Source organism: Cucurbita pepo, chromosome 18 (genome assembly GCF_057944985.1).
Source record: "Cucurbita pepo subsp. pepo isolate OVF chromosome 18, ASM5794498v1, whole genome shotgun sequence".
Taxonomy (NCBI): domain Eukaryota; kingdom Viridiplantae; phylum Streptophyta; class Magnoliopsida; order Cucurbitales; family Cucurbitaceae; genus Cucurbita; species Cucurbita pepo.
In genome coordinates this window covers 1,492,057-1,513,372 of record NC_141815.1, presented here as the reverse complement: position 1 = coordinate 1,513,372, position 21,316 = coordinate 1,492,057, and positions in this window count along the sequence as shown.

The following is a 21,316-nucleotide window of genomic DNA, read 5'->3' as shown; positions in this document are numbered from 1 at the left end:
TCTAATCCACCTTCTCTCAGGTCGTCATAAAGGGAAGGTTGTCGTGAAATTGATGGCGGTTATGGGGGAGAACGACGGAGATGAGAGGTTAAAAAAGGTCAGCAAGTCACAGAGTCAGTTGGTGAAAGAACTTGACGTTAGATTAAAATTCAACATGGTGAAACAGAAACTGGCGGAGCTGACGTACGAGTCACTCGGGTGCGACGGAGACAAATCACTAGTAGTGAATTTTTATTTTAAGTCACTCGATGCTGGACGAGAACGTGTCAATAGAGAAAAGGTCCGAGATGAGAGCGTGTCAGGTTATTCGTTTTTGCCAAGTTCAGGAGTTGTTTCATGGTCTTCATAAAAGCAACATGTAGTCACACTCTCCACTACTGATGCTGAAATCATTGCTGCTGCAGCTAATTGCCAAACCATATGGTTAAGAAGGATGCTGAAAAAGCTCGATCATATCCCAATTGGAGCTACAATGGTGTACTGTGATAATAGTTCCACTATCAAGCTGACCGGAAATTCAGTCTTCCACGATAAAAGCAAACACATTGATGATCGTTTCCACTTCCTCCGTGATTTAAGTAAAGGTGAAACTGTGATGTTACAACATTGTCATACTAAAGAGCAAGTGTTTGATATCATGACAAAACCTTTGACTTGAGGTTTGTTTGAGATGCTACGCATGTTGCTTTGTGTCTCTCAAGATTCTGAAGTTTGATCTAAAGACTGCATCATCAGTCTAGGAAGAAATGTTGAAAAATATTTAGTTGCTATTTTTATGTTTTAATTTTTTAATATTAGATCATTGATACGATCTTAAGCCGATCTTAGATCATAGATATGATCTTAGGTCAGATTCTTTGTTTTGGCATGATATTCTGATTTCTGTTAGAATTTTATTTTTATCTTTTGTTAAACATTGTATTGGCTATAAATGTAGTCATTCTTCACATAATAAAGTATTGAGTTTTCTTCCTTCTGCAAACTTATCTTCATTAAATTTATCACGGTTATCCTAAGCAATTTAACTGGGTGTGTATTTACTATTCTACACATGGTCAACGCGTGTGAGTATGGACCCACCAGTCGGTTCGCACACCTCTTGGGCCTCTTTCTTGTCAGGTGAGCATTCCTTAGGAGTTGTTGATGTCGGACACCCGTTAGGAATAGCAACCATTGTAGCATTCTAATAAATATAATGATTGTTTCCGTGCCTCGTAGTGTACGCGTCTGTACCATTATAAAAGAAGAAGGGGTATCCATGGCTTTCATTACATGTATAACAACCCCTCTAACATTTTTCTTTATATTATACATGCATATATCAGAGTTATGCATTATCATGTCTTCTAATATGTCATAAACTTATCATGTCTTCTAATATATCATATATCATAACATTCAAAAATCACATCAAGAGCATGTCGTCAAGCATATAATATCTTAACACATCATATTGTAAACATATCATTTGATCACGTATAACATAACATAACATAACATAACATAACATTTACATATCATATCGTACACATCATTTCATTATCATCCAAATATATGAGTATACGACACATGCGAAGCCACAACCACATGTCATCATACAACATACAATTTATAACCAAATCAATAGAAGTGTCATCTACTTGGTTGGCCTTAACCAACATTTCCCTAATATTCAAGTACGTTTGCTTTTCGTCCCTTGAAATTTCTCCAAGTATTGTCGGTTGTCATTTTCTATTAAAATGTTATCTTGTTTCGTTAGTAACTAAAATTCTTAAACTCAATTTAACTTGAATCGTGAAATTGAACCTTATATTTACCTTAAAAGGTCAATTTTAGCTTGAAGATGGTCGGAACGATAAAAATTGAGCAAAATTCCCTCTATCGAGATGAGTTACTGATTTCTTAGTTGCAAAGCCAAGAAAAAGCCGAGCAAGCTAACTGAGCCGCGTAAGCTGAAGGAGTTTCTTGCTACAAGCGCCACATGTGGCACAATGAGGCGCTGATTATGGGTTGCTTGCTACAGGCGTGTTAAGAGACAGTAACACCTCCATACGTAGAGGGGGGGGAGACTTAGTGTAAGCACGGAGAGCAATCTAATGCTTGTTGAACTCCTTGAGGACATCTTCAAATGATGATAGTTGGGGCATCATAGGGTTAAACACATAGTCTTCCACCTTTGCAATATATGACTAAGGAATACCATCGTCATTTATATCTTCGACGGTGATTTTTTTTTTCTTTTTTTTTTGTATCTTTAGTTATCATATGTTTCAAAATCATCAAATTTACAATAAGAGTCCAAAACGAGATGCTAGTGTTTTGCGTTCTGAATTCTATTTTCAGTTGCTTCCTCGTAACTTATAAAGTTTAAAAGATTAAGAGTACATTGACATGATGCATATATGACAACTAAAGATTTATACTTCCTTGGTGGTGTCTCAACCGAATATTCTTCAAGAAAAGAGTTGTTGTTTGGTGATAGTGAAGTTGATAAATTTGACAAATTTTATGTTGCAGTAGAGATACTAGAAGATGTACTGGAGTTGACTCGTCTTTTTACCCTAGATATATATGTTATGCAGTGCCATTAGGGGATCTGTTAGAGGGTCTACAAACTACTATTTAATAGTGAACCTACCGCGATTGACAAGAGTCTACATAGTATTTTAGTAGTTCGCAAGGAAGAAGGTTGCTCTCTATTATATTGAGACTATTAGAGAGGTAAATCTTGCTAGATTCACATGTAAAACTTGTTAGCGAATACTTAAGTAGAAATTTATTAAGATGGCGGATTTAAGTAAAATTATGATAAATTGAACATAAACATATTTCAGTACTGGCGGAGGGTACTATGATATCACTACACTAATGTGCACATGTAGGAGGGAAGTACTATGTGTTTTAGGTTGACCATAAAGTACTGTATGTTTTGTTTGGACCATAAAGTTTTGGTTTGACGATAAAGTAAGCCAAATCACGCCTATAGATGTGAACATCCAAGTGGGAAGTAGTGTGTCTAAGCCTTTGTTTTAGTTGGACCATAAAGTAACCCTATGGCTTGGTCAATCTAGCCCGCCTCTACACTACTATTAGAGGAGAGTAAGACACCCATTACGGGTTCTTCTAGGTGCACTTTTCCACTAATTTCTAACCTCTCTATTTCATTACAAGATTGACCTACAAGTACGCTTAAAAAAAATGCACATCCAAAGAATTGAACCCCGATCAGTACCGTGGGAGGGTACTATGATACCATTACACTAGATGAGCACATCCTGAAGGGAAGTACTGTGTCTTTTAGTTGGACCATAAAGTTAGCCAATTCTATGGCTTGGTCAATCTAGCCCGCCTCTTCAGTAGGAGAGAGTAGGACCATAAAGTTAGAGAGTAGGACCATAAAGTTAGCAAATTATATGGCATGGGCGAGCTGTTAAACTTAACTTGCTTGCTCGCCTCTTTGCTACTAGTATTGGAGAATAAGACTCCCCGAATTAGGGGTTCTCTTCTCGTAGGTGCACTTTCCACTAATTTTTCTAGTCTCTTTATTTCATAAAAATGCACATTCGGGGAATCAAACCCCGGTTAGTACCATGGGAGGGTACTATGATACCACTACACTAGATGTGCACATCTTGAAGAGAAGTATTGTGTCCTTGAGTTGGACCACACTAATTTCTAATCTCTTTATTTCATAAAAGTCTTTAGAAGATTGACCTACAAGTAAGCTTGAAAAATGCACATCCAGAAAATAAAAACCCCGGTACCGTGGAGGGTACTATGATACCACTACACTAGATGAGCACATCTTGGAGGGAGTATTGTGTCTTTTACTACTATTGACACCCATTAGGGGTTTGGTTTTTTCTACTCGTTTCTAATCTCTTTATTTCATCTAAGTCATTAGAGGATTGACCAACAAGTAAGCTTGAAAAATAAGCTTCAAAACTGCACACATCTAGGAAATCGAACCCCAATAGATATCGTGGGAGGGTACTAGTATGATACCACTACAACAGATGTACACATCCAAGTGGGAAGTCAGATTAGGGTTTCTTAGCGATTCTTTTAGGTGCAATTAGCCATATATTTCTAATATCTTTATTTCATAAAAGTCATTAGACGACAAAAAAAATATTAGTAGATTATGCCAATCACTTATATATTATATCTATAATGCTGGCTATGGGTTCGTATTATATCTATAATGCTGGCTATCGGGTTTGAACCCATGCGCACTTATGTGCAAAAGATCTTAAGTCTTCCCCCTTAACCTCTCGGGAAACCAGCTAATTTTGTTCATCAAAATTAAATTTAGCTAAACTAAATTTAAATTAATTAAATAAATATTGAAAATAAGTATGAATACTAAATTTGCGTTCTGAGAAATATATTTGATAAGAGTTGGGGCATCATAGGTTAAACACATAGTACTCTACCTTTGCAATATATGACCAAGGAATACCATCGTCATTTATAGCTTCTATCACAATAATAAAAATTCTTATTCTACCTCTATTGATCGTATAAGACAGACCATTCACCACACGCAAGTAAATGAGACGTTCGCCATTCTTATTATACACTTCCACTACAAACCTTCAAACTTTGTGCAATTCTTCTTCATTGACATTCTTAATTGGAACTAGATTTGTAGGAAACACTTCTCCACACCTCATTTGGAACACCTTTGACACATAATTTCAACAAACTTACTTTGTTCATGAATAGTTGGCATTCGATATTTATAGTTGTGGTTGAACGCTATTCAAATTGATATAGCCGAATCTTACAACAAAGACCAATTTCGCATTCCTCTGTTATGAGATAGCTTTGAATCAAATTCTTTGGTTTGAATAATTGTGGCATTGTTAAGTGTATTAGTAGTAGAACAAACATTTTGCAGGTATATTTTTTAGTTTTAGTAATAAATTACACATTAATAGTTTGATACAATTAAGGTCATATAAATTGTGAGTAGAAGTTTAGATTGAGCTCGGTTGAACAGGTAATCTTAAGGTATATCTAAAACTAAATATGATTTCTTTTTTATACATTCACAACAACAAAGTGTGCACATTTGAGTGGGAAGTATGGTGTGTTTTAGTTGGACCATAAAGTTAGCCAATTCTTTGGCTTGGTTGATCTAGCCCTAAGCCTTTTCACTACTATTATAGGAGGCTTAACTTAGCCGCTTATTTCTAATCTCTTTATTTCATCTAAGTCATTAGACGATTGACCTACAAGTAAGCTTGAAAAATGCACACCCGGGGAATCGAACCTCGGTCAGAATACCGTGGGAGGGTACCCACTACACACTAGATGCGCACATTCAGATGGGAAGTCCTGTGTGTTTTAGTTGGACCATAAAGTAAGTTTGGCATGGTTAATATAGCCCTATCAGGCCCATAAGACTAAGCCTCTTCACTACTATTACGAGATTAAGTCACCCATTAGGAGTTCTTCTTTAAGTCATTAGATGATTGACCTACAAGCTTGCTTCGTTGTCTAGGTATCACATGTTGGTCTCGACTTAGTCTTCTCCATCTATGGAGGGGTTCGCCATAACCTTCTGTTCATTGAGCATCAACAGTTTGGACATTTTCTCGGCCAACATCAATCTGGGCTTTTCATCATCTGTGAACATGCGGTTTGCCTCCACATCGTGCTTCTTGTTGTAGCACTCTGTCGCATAATGCCCGTATTTTCCACAGGAGTAATACTTGATCACACTCTTGTCCTTCCGGGTGTTGGCATTATCATGGATTTGTAAGGTATTGTCACGACCTCCTCTACCACCACATCCACGGTCATGCCTGCGACCATGCCCACAATCTCTGTTTTTCTTGGTATGGCTTCCACGTCCCCTTGTACCTCAAAAAGAAGAGTTGTCTACATCTTTCTTTTTCGTTCGTGCGAATCACTCCTCATTTGTGAGTAAGTGGTATTTCTCCTCCTCTTTGTCTTTGTTGGAACGAAGTCTCTCCTCCGGACCTTAAGACGACCAATGACCTCTTCAACCAACATGTTCTTGAAGTCACCAAACTGCTCGATGGAGGTAACAATCTACATGAATCTTGGGGGAAAAGCTCGAAGGAACTTCTTGACGACAAAGATCTCCTCCACCACGTCGTCTAATGAATGGATGCCACTGACGATCGTTGTCAACTTTATGGAAAACTCGTCTATTGACTCACCATCCTTCATGCAGATAGCCTCGAACTCACTTTTCAAGATCTGCACTTGTGCTTCCTTGACACGTTCAACACCCACATGCATTATTTGCAGCATCTCCCACGCTGCCTTAGTCGAGTCCTTCTCAACCAACATGAGAAGGACGTTTTTTTAGACTGCTTGGTTGATGGTAGCAAGAGTCATCCTATCCTTACGTTCCTCAACATCCCCATTCTCGATTACATCCCACCATGGACTTTTATGTGGATGGATGCTCGAGTTTGTGGGAGAAACTTTGAGGTAATTCGGATACCAGAAGCTCAAGAACGAAAGTCCTGAACATCGACAACGAGGTAAGTAGCCACCTTGGACTTTTCTTGAGAAATACTTGTAGAAATCACTTGGATTTCCATATGAACCCTAAAAAAACTATGAATGAGGGATAAAAATGAAATAAAATCTCGAAGAACCGTGAGTTAAGGCCCTAAACAGATCAAATTGCTCGAGATTTAGGTAACGTCAAAATAACCCACTAGATGAACTTCGCTGCCTATGAAATATTTAATGCTAAGCATATTTCAGCATGTTGAGGTTGTATATGAAATTTTGGTGGTCAATGGATAAGGAGAAGTAGGTAAACCAAGAAATTGTATACAATGACCATAATGCCCCTAAAGATATCTACCTACCGTTCATGACTTAGATAACTTCCAAATGCTATGAAACTCTGAATTAGATCTTATTTTATAATTTTTCATGATGTGCTGAAGTTTGAAAGCCATTGGGACACTTTAAGTTGCAAAACCAAGAATTAGGGGTAAAAATGACCAAAATGCCCCTAGGACTATTCATGATAATTCAAAGTCTATACGTCCTCCAAATGATTTGCTACTTTTTAAAAAGTTTATGCCGAAGGACATGTAGATATTTTTTAGATTTTAAGTTGATTGGAGCAAGTTTGAATCTTAGAAACCTACGAGTAATCAAGAATCTTAGAAACCTACAAAATTGAGAACTAAGAACAATATCATACAAGCTCTACAACTATCAAAGTAAAAAGAATGCTAGGTACCACTCAAGGACAAGGGGCCAAGGTCCTAAGACTCATAAACTCAAGAATGATAGGTAATATTCTAATCATGTTCAAAGTGAGCCATGACCTCCCAACACGTGGTGCTTTTAGAGGCCCAAGTTTTCCTCTTCTAGGTGGGATGCCCTACACCATGTTTCCTTTGCAGGATGTCATGTTTGACCTCATTTTCCTCACCTAGATGAGATTTCCTACACCATGTTATGGGTACCCAAAGATTTGCAGGATGCCATGTTCATGTATGCACCAACCACATGACCTTTATGGTCTATCATCGGGAGTAGTCTAGGGCCACGATGGAATAAGAAGAGAGCAAGTTACCTTAGCCAAAAATCAAGAACCTCCTAAGACCTCTTACGATAAAACATGCTCATGACTTAAGAGCTAAGAACTACCTTTTCTATGCCATCAATCGCTAAATTCTGGAGACTATTTTGGATAAAGAAACTTCGAAAGGAATTTGGGATTAATGAAGAAAAATTCCAAGGAAATACAATGCTGAAACATGCACAACTACAAGCTCTGTGCAAAGACTTTGAGACCCTTCATATGAAGGAAGGTGAGACTGTTTGTGATTTCTTTTCTCATACTCTCATTATTGCCAATGAAATGCGTTTTCATGGTAAAAAGATGAGTGATGTTAGCATTATTGAGAAAATCCTGCGATCCATGACTTTAAAGTTTGATTACATGGCTTGCTCCAATAGAGAATCCAACGATTTTGACATCATGACCATTAATGAATTGCAAAGACATAATGTGGAAGAGCAAACATTGAAGATCAATCTTGACAGCAATACAGGGAGAACAAATCGTGGAGGTGGCACAATTCGAGGTAGAGGACGAGGACATGGGAGACAAGGTTTTAACAAAACTCTTGTTGAGTGTTTTTATCGTCATGACCTTGGTCATTTTAAGTATGAATGTCCCAAGAAGAGTAAGAGAAATGAATCACAAGCTCATGTGTTGAAACTTTTAAACCATTGTTTCTCATGTCATATGTTGAAGAGATGGTAGAACAAAAAGAGGACTCAACAAATTGTTTGTCTCAAATAGAAGCCTTCAGAATGTTCCAACTTGTCAAAACAAAGGTGGACAAAGAAATTGGGACAAATATTTTAGGTCGAGAGTTCATATTTACTGATTTTGTTGAGTTGTGCTCAAATCATGGAATACATCGACAATTCACTGTGACCTACAAACCACAATAAAACGGAGTGGCAGAAAGAGAAAATCGCTTGGATGAGGAGGTTTATGTGGCACAACCTTTTGCTTATGTGATCATGGGAGATTTGGAGGATTGAAAGAGTAAGACAGAGGATTAGCAGAGATGTAGTTAGGTTTCACCGGCGGCGGACCTCCGGATTTGCAGAATCTGGACTTAAAGAAGAAGATGATGAATCATCTCCTTCAGGAGTTGGAGAAATAGCTTCTTAAAGATAACGACGACGATGATGGAAGTGACTTGAGTTGTGTTTAAGATGCTATGCATGTTGCTTGGTGTATGTCAATATCCTGAAGTTTGATCTAAAGATTGCATCATCAATCTAGGAAGGAATGGAATGTTGAAAAAGATTTAGTTGCTATTTTTATGTTTTAGTTTCTTAATATTAGATCACTATAAGATCTTTGCCCTTTGGCCAGATTCTTTATTTTGGCATTATATTTTTCTTTAGAATTTTATTTTTATCTTTGATTAAACATTGTACTAGCTATAAATATAGTCATTCTTCACGTAATAAAGTACTTAGTTTCCTTCTGCAAACTTATCTTCATTAAATTTATCACGACTATCCTAAGCAATTTAATTAGGCATGTATTTATTGTTCTACGCACGGTCAACACGTGTGAGTATGGACCCACCAGTCGGTTCGCACAACTCTTGGGCCTCTTTTTTGTCGGGTGAGCATTCCTTAGGAGTTGTTGATGTCGGACACCCGTTAGGAATAGCAACCATTGTAGCATTCTAATAAATATAATGATTGTTTCCCTGCCTCGTAGTGTACGCGTCTGTACCATCATAAAAGAAGAAGGGGTATCCGTGGCTTTCATTACATGTATAACAACCCCTCTAACATTTTTCTTTATATTATATCATCTTATCATAATTTTCCATGCATATATCGGAGTTATGCATTATCATGTCTTCTAACATATCATAAACTTATCATGTCTTTTAACATATCATATCATATTATGCACATATCATATTATATCATATAGCATAACATTCAAAAATCACATCAGGAGCATGTCGTCAAGCATATAATATCTTAACACATCATATTGTAAACATATCATTTGATCACGTATAACATAACATAACATAACATAACATAACATTTACATATCATATCGTACACATAATTTCATTATCATCCAAATATATGAGTATACGACACATGCGAAGCCATGACCACATGTCATCATACAACATACAATTTATAACCAAATCAATAGAAGTGTCACCTACTTGGTTGGTCTTAACCGACATTTCTCTAATATTTAAGTACGTTTGCTTTTCGTGCCTTGAAATTTCTCCAAGTATTGTTGGTTGTCATTTTCTATTAAAATGTTATCTTGTTTCGTTAGTAACTAAAATTCCTTAACTCAATTTAACTTGAATCGTGAAATTGAACCTTATATTTACCTTAAAAGGTCAATTTTAGCTTGAAGATGGTCGGAACGATGAAAATTGAGCAAAATTCCCTCTATCGAGATGAGTTACTGATTTCTTAGTTGCAAAGCCAAGAAAAAGCCGAGCAAGCTAACTGAGCTGCGTAAGCTGAAGGAGTTTCTTGCTACAAGCGCCACATGTGGCACAATGAGGCGCTGATTACGGTTGCTTGCTACAGGCGTGTTAAGAGACAGTAACACCTCCATACGTGGGGGGGGGGGGGGGGGGGGGAGACTTAATGTAAGCACGGAGAGCAATCTAATGCTTGTTGAACTCCTTGAAGACATCTTCAAATGATGATAGTTGGGGTATCATAGGGTTAAACACATAGTACTCCACCTTTGCAATATATGACTAAGGAATACCATCGTCATTTATATCTTCTATCACAATAATAAAAATTCTTATTCTACCTCCATTGATCGTATAAGACAGACCATTCACCACATTTAAGTAAATGATACGTTCACCATTCTTGTTATACACTTCCACTGCAAACCTTCCAACTTTTTGCAATTCTTCTTCATTGACATTCTTAATTGGATCTATATTTGAAGGAAACACTTCCCCACACCTCATTCGGGAACACCGTGGATACATAGTTTCATCAAACTTACTTTGTTCATGAATAAGTGGAGTTCAATATTTATAGTTATGGCTGAACGCTGTTCAAATTGATATAGCCCAATCTTACAACAAAGAATAATTGAGCATTCCTCTATTAGGAGATAGCTTTGAATCAAATTCATTGGTTTGGATAATGGTTGCATTGTTTTAGTCAAACAATTAATATTGATGTATTACTAGTAGAACAAACAGTTTGTAGGAATATTTTTTAATTCTAGTAATAAATTACACATTAATAGTTTGATACCATTAAGGTTACTTAAATTTGTGAGTAGAAGTTTAGATTGTGCTCGGTTGAACAGGTAATCTTAAAGTATATCTAAAACTAAATATGATTTCCTTTTTTATACATTCATAACAACAAAATGTGTACGATAGGAAGTATGGTGTGTTTTAGTTGGACCATAAAGTTAGCCAATTCGTTGGCTTGGTTGGTCTAGCCCTATGCCCATAACTCGATTGACCTACAAGTAAGCTTGAAAACAGCACATCCCGAAAATCAAACCCCGGTCAATACCGTAGGAGGGTAGGCCCATAAGACTAAGCCTCTTCACTACTATTACAAGAGAAGTCACCCATTAGGGGTTCTTCTTTAAGTCATTAGATGATTGACCTACAAGTAAGCCTGAAAATTGCACATCCGAGGAATTGAACCCCGATTAGCAATAAAGTTAGCCAATTCTATGCCTCTTCACATCTATTATAGGAGGGAAATCACCCATTAGGGGTTCTTCTTAGTGCACTTCAGATGATTGACCTACAAGTAAGTTTGAAAAATACACATCTAGAGAATTGAACCCCAGTCAGTATCAGAATTGAGCCCGAGTCAGTATCATGGGAGGGTACTATGATACCACTACACTAGATGTGCACATCCTAGAGGAAAGTACTATGTCTTTGAGTTGGACTATAAATTTAGCCAATTCTATGGCGTGGTCAATCTAGCCCGCCTCTTCACTAGGGATTCTTCTAGTTGCACTTTACTAATTTCCAATCTCTTTATTTCATCTAAGTCATTAGAAGATCTACCTACAAGTAAGCTTGAAAAATGCTCAGTACCGTCGGAGGGTACTATGATACCACTACACTAGATGTGCACATCCTGGAGAAGTACTATATCTTTTAGTTGGACAATAAAATGCTCAGTACCGTGGGAGGGTACATGATACCACTAAACTAGATGTGCACATCTTGGAGGTCTTTGAGTTGGACCATAAAGTTAGCCAATTCTGGCTTGGTCAATCTAGCCCACCTCTTCACTACTATTATAAGAGAGTAAGACACCGCCATTAGGGATTCTCTTCTCCTAGGTGTAGAAGAATGACCTACAAGTAAGTAAGCTTGAAAGATGCACATTCGAGGAATTTAACCCCAATACCGTGGGAGGGTACTATGATACCACTACACTAGATGTGCACATCCTAGAGGGAAGTACTTTGTCTTTGAGTTAGACCATAAAGTTAACCAATTCTATGTTGGTCAATCTAGCCTGCCTCTTCACTAGAGACTAGGAGAGAGTTGGACCATAAAGTTAGAGAGTAGTTCCATAAAGTTAGCCAATTCAATGGCTTTGTCAATCTAGCTTAGAGAGTAGTTCCATTAAGTTAGCCAATTCAATGGCTTTGTCAATCTAGCTCTCCTATTCGCTACTAGTATAGGAGAATAAGACACCCCCCAATTAGGGGTTCTCTTCTCCTAGGTGCACTTTCCACTAATTTCTAATCTCTTTATTTCATAAAATACACATCCGGGGAATTGAACCCCAATCAGTATCGTGGGAGGGATGTCTCTTCACTACTAACTGTGTCTTTTAATTAGTCAATTGAGGGAAAATTGAGGGAAGTACTGTGTCCTAATTCTATTACAGTGAGAGTAACATACCCATCGGGGAAAATTGACCTACAAGTAAGCTTGAAAAATGCACATTTGGAGAATCGAACCTCGATCAGTACCATGGGAGGGTACTATGATACCACTACACTAGATGAGCACATCCTTGAGAGAAGTACTGTGTCTTTTAGTTTTTCTTCTAGGTGCACTTTTCTACTAATTTATAATCTCTTTATTCCATCTAAGTCATTAAAGGATTGACCAACAAGTAAGCTTGAAAAATGCACATCTAGGAAATCGAACCCCGATCAACACCGTGGGAGGGTACTATGATAGCACTGCACTAGTTGTGTTATCCAAGTGAGAAGTAGTGTGTGTTTTAGTTGTACCATAAAGTTAGCAATTCTATGTCTTGGTTAATCTAGCCCATAAAACAAAGTCTCTTCACTACTGTCCCATTAGGGATTCTTCTTGGTGCACTCTTTATTTCATAAAAGTCATTAGATGATTGACCTATAAATAAGCTTGAAAAATGCACATCCAGGGAATCAAACCCCAATAGATATCGTGGGAGGGTACTAGTATGATACCACTACAACAGATGTACACATCCAAGTGGGAAGTCAGATTAGGGTTTCTTAGCGATTCTTTTAGGTGCAATTAGCCATATATTTCTAATATCTTTATTTCATAAAAGTCATTAGACGACAAAAAAAAATTAGTAGATTATGCCAATCACTTATATATTATATCTATAATGCTGGCTATGGGTTCGTATTATATCTATAATGCTGGCTATCGGGTTTGAACCCATGCGCACTTATGTGCAAAAGATCTTAAGTCTTCCCCCTTAACCTCTCGGGAAACCAGCTAATTTTGTTCATCAAAATTAAATTTAGCTAAACTAAATTTAAATTAATTAAATAAATATTGAAAATAAGTATGAATACTAAATTTGCGTTCTGAGAAATATATTTGATAAGAGTTGGGGCATCATAGGTTAAACACATAGTACTCTACCTTTGCAATATATGACCAAGGAATACCATCGTCATTTATAGCTTCTATCACAATATATAAAAATTCTTATTCTACCTCTATTGATCGTATAAGACAGACCATTCACCACACGCAAGTAAATGAGACGTTCGCCATTCTTATTATACAGTTTCACTACAAACTTCAAACTTTGTGCAATTCTTCTTCATTGACATTCTTAATTGGAACTAGATTTGTAGGAAACACTTCTCCACACCTCATTTGGAACACCTTTGACACATAATTTCAACAAACTTACTTTGTTCATGAATAGTTGGCATTCGATATTTATAGTTGTGGTTGAACGCTATTCAAATTGATATAGCCGAATCTTACAAGAAAGACCAATTTCGCATTCCTCTGTTATGAGATAGCTTTGAATCAAATTCTTTGGTTTGAATAATTGTGGCATTGTTAAGTGTATTAGTAGTAGAACAAACATTTTGAAGGTATATTTTTTAGTTTTAGTAATAAATTACACATTAATAGTTTGATACAATTAAGGTCATATAAATTGTGAGTAGAATTTTAGATTGATCTCGGTTGAACAGGTAATCTTAAAGTATATCTAAAACAAAATATGATTTCTTTTTTATACATTCACAACAACAAAATGTGTACATCTTGGTGGGAAGTATGGTGTGTTTTAGTTGGACCATAAAGTTAGCCAATTCTTTGGCTTGGTAATTTGTGAGTAGAAGTTTAGATTGAGCTCAGTTGAACAGGTAATCTTAAGGTATATCTAAAACTAAATATGATTTCTTTTTTATACATTCACAACAACAAAGTGTGCACATTTGAGTGGGAAGTATAGTGTGTTTTAGTTGGACCATAAAGTTAGCCAATTCTTTTGCTTGGTTGATCTAGCCCTAAGCCTTTTCACTATTATTATAGGAGGCTTAACTTAGCCACTTATTTCTAATCTCTTTATTTCATCTAAGTCATTAGACGATTGACCTACAAGTACGCTTGAAAAATGCACACCTGGGGAATCAAACCTCGGTCAGAATACCGTGGGAGGGTACCCACTACACACTAGATGTGCACATCCAGATGGGAAGTCCTGTGTGTTATAGTTGGACCATAAAGTAAGTTTGGCATGGTTAATCTAGCCCTATCAGGCCCATAAGACTAAGCCTCTTCACTACTATTACGAGATTAAGTCACCCATTAGGAGTTCTTCTTTAAGTCATTAGATGATTGACCTACAAGCTTGCTTCGTTGTCTAGGTATCACATGTTGGTCTCGACTTAGTCTTCTCCATCTATGGAGGGGTTCGCCATAACCTTCTCTTCATTGAGCATCAACAGTTTGGACATTTTCTCGGCCAACATCAATCTGGGCTTTTCATCATCTGTTAACATGCGGTTTGCCTCCACATCGTGCTTCTTGTTGTAGCACTCTGTCGCATAATGCCCGTATTTTCCACAGGAGTAATACTTGATCACACTCTTGTCCTTCCGGGTGTTGGCATTATCATGGATTTGTAAGGTATTGTCACGACCTCCTCTACCACCACATCCACGGTCATGCCTGCGACCATGCCCACAATCTCTGTTTTTCTTGGTATGGCTTCCACGTCCCCTTGTACCTCAAAAAGAAGAGTTGTCTACATCTTTCTTTTTCGTTCGTGCGAATCACTCCTCATTTGTGAGTAAGTGGTATTTCTCCTCCTCTTTGTCTTTGTTGGAACGAAGTCTCTCCTCTGGACCTTAAGACGACCAATGACCTCTTCAACCAACATGTTCTTGAGGTCACCAAACTGCTCGATGGAGGTAACAATCTACATGAATCTTGGGAGAAAAGCTCGAAGGAACTTCTCGACGACAAAGATCTCCTCCACCACGTCGTCTAATGAATGGATGCCACTGACGATCGTTGTCAACTTTATGGAAAACTCGTCTATTGACTCACCATCCTTCATGCAGATAGCCTCGAACTCACTTTTCAAGATCTGCACTTGTGCTTCCTTGACACGTTCAACACCCACATGCATTATTTGCAGCGTCTCCCACGCTGCCTTAGTCGAGTCCTTCTCAACCAACATGAGAAGGACGTCTTTTGAGACTGCTTGGTTGATGGTAGCAAGAGTCATCCTATCCTTACGTTCCTCAACATCCCCATTCTCGATTACATCCCACCATGGACTTTTCTGTGGATGGATGCTCGAGTTTGTGGGAGAAACTTTGAGGTAATTCGGATACCAGAAGCTCAAGAACGAAAGTCCTGAACGTCGACAACGAGGTAAGTAGCCACCTTGGACTTTTCTTGAGAAATACTTGTAGAAATCACTTGGATTTCCATATGAACCCTAAAAAAACTATGAATGAGGGATAAAAATGAAATAAAATCTCGAAGAACCGTGAGTTAAGGCCCTAAACAGATCAAATTGCTCGAGATTTAGGTAACGTCAAAATAACCCACTAGATGAACTTCGCTGCCTATGAAATATTTAATGCTAATCATATTTCAGCATGTTGAGGTTGTATATGAAATTTTGGTGGTCAATGGACAAGGATAAGTAGGTAAACCAAGAAATTGTATACAATGACCATAATGCCCCTAAAGATATCTACCTACCGTTCATGACTTAGATAACTTCCAAATGCTATGAAACTCTGAATTAGATCTTATTTTATAATTTTTCATGATGTGCTGAAGTTTGAAAGCCATTGGGACACTTTAAGTTGCAAAACCAAGAATTAGGGGTAAAAATGACCAAAATGCCCCTAGGACTATTCATGATAATTCAAAGTCTATACGTCCTCCAAATGATTTGCTACTTTTTAAAAAGTTTATGCCGAAGGACATGTAGATATGTTTTAGATTTTAAGTTGATTGGAGCAAGTTTGAATCTTAGAAACCTACGAGTAATCAAGAATCTTAGAAACCTACAAAATTGAGAACTAAGAACAATATCATACAAGCTCTACAACTATCAAAGTAAAAAGAATGCTAGGTACCACTCAAGGACAAGGGGCCAAGGTCCTAAGACTCATAAACTCAAGAATGATAGGTAATATTCTAATCATGTTCAAAGTGAGCCATGACCTCCCAACACGTGGTGCTTTTAGAGGCCCAAGTTTTCCTCTTCTAGGTGGGATGCCCTACACCATGTTTCCTTTGCAGGATGTCATGTTTGGCCTCATTTTCCTCACCTAGATGAGATGTCCTACACCATGTTATGGGTACCCAAAGATTTGCAGGATGCAATGTTCATGTATGCACCAACCACAAGACCTTTATGGTCTATCATCGGGAGTAGTCTAGGGCCACGGTGGAATAAGAAGAGAGCAAGTTACCTTAGCCAAAAATCAAGAACCTCCTAAGACCTCTCACGATAAAACATGCTCATGACTTAAGAGCTAAGAACTACCTTTTCCATGCCATCAATCGCTAAATTCTGGAGACTATTTTGGAATAAGAAACTTCGAAAGGAATTTGGGATTAATGAAGAAAAATTCCAAGGAAATACAATGCTGAAACATGCACAACTACAGACTCTGCGCAAAGACTTTGAGACCCTTCATATGAAGGAAGGTGAGACTGTTTGTGATTTCTTTTCTCATACTCTCATTATTGCCAATGAAATGCGTTTTCATGGTAAAAAGATGAGTGATGTTAGCATTATTGAGAAAATCCTGCGATCCATGACTTTAAAGTTTGATTACATGGCTTGCTCCAATAGAGAATCCAACGATTTTGACATCATGACCATTAATGAATTGCAAAGACATAATGTGGAAGAGCAAACATTGAAGATCAATCTTGACAGCAATACAGGGAGAACAAATCGTGGAGGTGGCACAATTCGAGGTAGAGGACGAGGACATGGGAGACAAGGTTTTAACAAAACTCTTGTTGAGTGTTTTTATCGTCATGACCTTGGTCATTTTAAGTATGAATGTCCCAAGAAGAGTAAGGGAAATGAATCACAAGCTCATGTGTTGAAACTTTTAAACCATTGTTTCTCATGTCATATGTTGAAGAGATGGTAGAACAAAAAGAGGACTCAACAAATTGTTTGTCTCAAATAGAAGCCTTCAGAATGTTCCAACTTGTCAAAACAAAGGTGGACAAAGAAATTGGGACAAATATTTTAGGTCGAGAGTTCATATTTACTGATTTTGTTGAGTTGTGCTCAAATCATGGAATACATCGACAATTCACTGTGACCTACAAACCACAATAAAACGGAGTGGCAGAAAGAGAAAATCGCTTGGATGAGGAGGTTTATGTGGCACAACCTTTTGCTTATGTGATCATGGGAGATTTGGAGGATTGAAAGAGTAAGACAGAGGATTAGCAGAGATGTAGTTAGGTTTCACCGGCGGCGGACCTCCGGATTTGCAGAATCTGGACTTAAAGAAGAAGATGATGAATCATCTCCTTCAGGAGTTGGAGAAATAGCTTCTTAAAGATAACGACGACGATGATGGAAGTGACTTGAGTTGTGTTTAAGATGCTATGCATGTTGCTTGGTGTATGTCAATATCCTGAAGTTTGATCTAAAGATTGCATCATCAATCTAGGAAGGAATGGAATGTTGAAAAAGATTTAGTTGCTATTTTTATGTTTTAGTTTCTTAATATTAGATCACTATAAGATCTTTGCCCTTTGGCCAGATTCTTTATTTTGGCATTATATTTTTCTTTAGAATTTTATTTTTATCTTTGATTAAACATTGTACTAGCTATAAATATAGTCATTCTTCACGTAATAAAGTACTTAGTTTCCTTCTGCAAACTTATCTTCATTAAATTTATCACGACTATCCTAAGCAATTTAATTAGGCATGTATTTATTGTTCTACGCACGGTCAACACGTGTGAGTATGGACCCACCAGTCGGTTCGCACAACTCTTGGGCCTCTTTTTTGTCGGGTGAGCATTCCTTAGGAGTTGTTGATGTCGGACACCCGTTAGGAATAGCAACCATTGTAGCATTCTAATAAATATAATGATTGTTTCCCTGCCTCGTAGTGTACGCGTCTGTACCATCATAAAAGAAGAAGGGGTATCCGTGGCTTTCATTACATGTATAACAACCCCTCTAACATTTTTCTTTATATTATATCATCTTATCATAATTTTCCATGCATATATCGGAGTTATGCATTATCATGTCTTCTAACATATCATAAACTTATCATGTCTTTTAACATATCATATCATATTATGCACATATCATATTATATCATATAGCATAACATTCAAAAATCACATCAGGAGCATGTCGTCAAGCATATAATATCTTAACACATCGTATTGTAAACATATCATTTGATCAGGTATAACATAAGTGTCACCTACTTGGTTGGCCTTAACCGACATTTCCCTAATATTCAAGTACGTTTGCTTTTCGTCCCTTGAAATTTCTCTAAGTATTGTCGGTTGTCATTTTCTATTAACATGTTATCTTGTTTCGTTAGTAACTAAAATTCCTAAACTCAATTTAACTTAAATCTTTAAATTGAACCTTATATTTACCTTAATTGTCTTAAACAAGGTCAATTTTAGCTTGAAGATGGTCGGAACAATGAAAATTGAGCAAAATTCCCTCTACCGAGCTGACGGACTGATTTCTTAGTCGCAAAGCCAAGCAAAAGCCGAGCGAGCTAACTGACCCGCGTAAGCTGAAGGAGTTTCTTGCTACAAGTGCCACATGTGGCATAATGAGGTGCTGATGCGTGTGTAGGTCGAAGTCGGGTCGAGGTGTGAGTTATCAGGTTGCTTGCTACAGGCGTGCTGGTTACGGGTTGCAGATTTCGGGTGGCTTTTGATTATTTTGGTTGGGCCGCTGTAGGTGTATGGGCCGAGCTGAGACAATTGGTTTCTAGTGGACTGATTCTTTTGTGTAGTGGATCTTGGCTTGCAGGTTGGTCCGGGTTGTAGATCTATTCACTTAGCCATAAGGAAGCTTGGTAGTACCTTAATATGCATAATTGATAACTATGTGATTATTTTATTGTGGCCTATGCCACTTTCATAGTTAAGAGACAGTAACACCTCCATACATAGAGAGAGAGGGGGCTTAGTGTAAGCATCGATAGCATTCTAATGCTTGTTGAACTCCTTGAGGACATCTTCAAATGATGATAGTTGGGGCATCATAGGGTTAAACACATAGTACTCCACCTTTGCAATATATGAACAAGGAATATCATCGTCATTTATAACTTCTATCACAATAATAAAAATTCTTATTCTACCTCCATTGATCATATAAGACAGACCATTCACCACATTCAAGTAAATGATACGTTCACCATTCTTGTTATACACTTCCACTCCAAACCTTCCAACTTTTTGCAATTCTTCTTCATTGACATTCTTAATTGGAACTATATTTGAAGGAAACACTTCTCCATACCTCATTCGGGAGCATCTTTGATACATAGTTTCATCAAACTTACTTTGTTCATGAATAAGTGGAGTTCAATATTTATAGCTGTGGATGAACGTTGTTCAGATTGATATAGCCGAATCTTACAACAAAGAATAATTGAGCATTCCTCTATTAGGAGATAGCTTTGAATCAAATTCATTGGTTTGGATAATGGTTGCATTGTTTTAGTCAAACAATTAATATTGATGTATTACTAGTAGAACAAACATTTTGTAGGTATATTTTTTAGTTCTAGTAATAAATTACACATTAATAGTTTGATACAATTAAGGTTACTTAAATTTGTGAGTAGAAGTTTGGATTGAGCTCGGTTGAACAGGTAATCTTAAAGTATATCTAAAACTAAATATGATTTCCTTTTTTATACATTCATAACAACAAAATGTGCACGGTGGGAAGTATGGTGTGTTTTAATTGGACCATAAAGTTAGCCTATTCGTTGGCTTGGTTGATCTAGCACTATGCCCATAACTCGATTGACCTATAAGTAAGCTTGAAAAATCACATCCCGGAAATCAAAACCTGGTCAATACCGTGGGAGGGTACCAAGCAGGGCCCATAAAGTAAGTTTGGCATGGATAATCTAGCCCTATCAGGCCCATAAGACTAAGCTTGAAAAATACACATCCGAGGAATCAAACCCCGGTTAGTACCATTGGAGGGTAATATGATACCACTACATTAGATGTGCGCATCCAAGTGGGAAGTACTATATGTTTTAGTTCAACAATAAAGTTAGCAATAAAGTTAGCCAATTCTATGCCCATAAAAGTCTAAGCCTCTTCACTACTATTATAAGAGGTTATGTTTTTAAATAAAGGCAGTCTCCACATACCAACGGACGTCTTTACAACTTGTTTTATTTTATTACTGAACCCATGCACACTTATGCACAGAAAATCTTAAATCTTCCCCTTAACTTCTCGGAGAAACCAGCTCATTTTCTTTATCAGAATTAAATTTAGCTAAACTAAAATTTAAATTAATTAAATAAATATTGGAAATAAGTATAAATACTAAATTTGCTATCCTAGAAATATATTAGTTTTGATGAGTCTTATACACAAATTTTCTCTTAAAGTAAGTCAAAGAGTATTTGATACGCTTCAAGAGGTCTCAGGAAGTACTTAAAATCATATCAAAGTTTTGTAACATGATGAACAATATCCCAAAAATGGTTCGACAGTGATTTTTTTTTTTTTATCTCTACTTATCATATGTTTCAAAATCATCAAATTTACAATAAGAGTCCAAAACGAGAGGCTAGTGTTTTGCGTTTTGAATTCTATTTTCAATTGCTTCCTCGTAACTTATAAAGTTTAAAAGAGTAAGAGCACATTGACATGATGCATATATGACAACTAAAGATTTATACTTCCTTGGTGGTGTCTCAACCGAATATTCTTCAAGAAAAGAGTTGTTGTTTGGTGATAGTGAAGTTGATAAATTTGACAAATTTTATGTTGCAGTAGAGA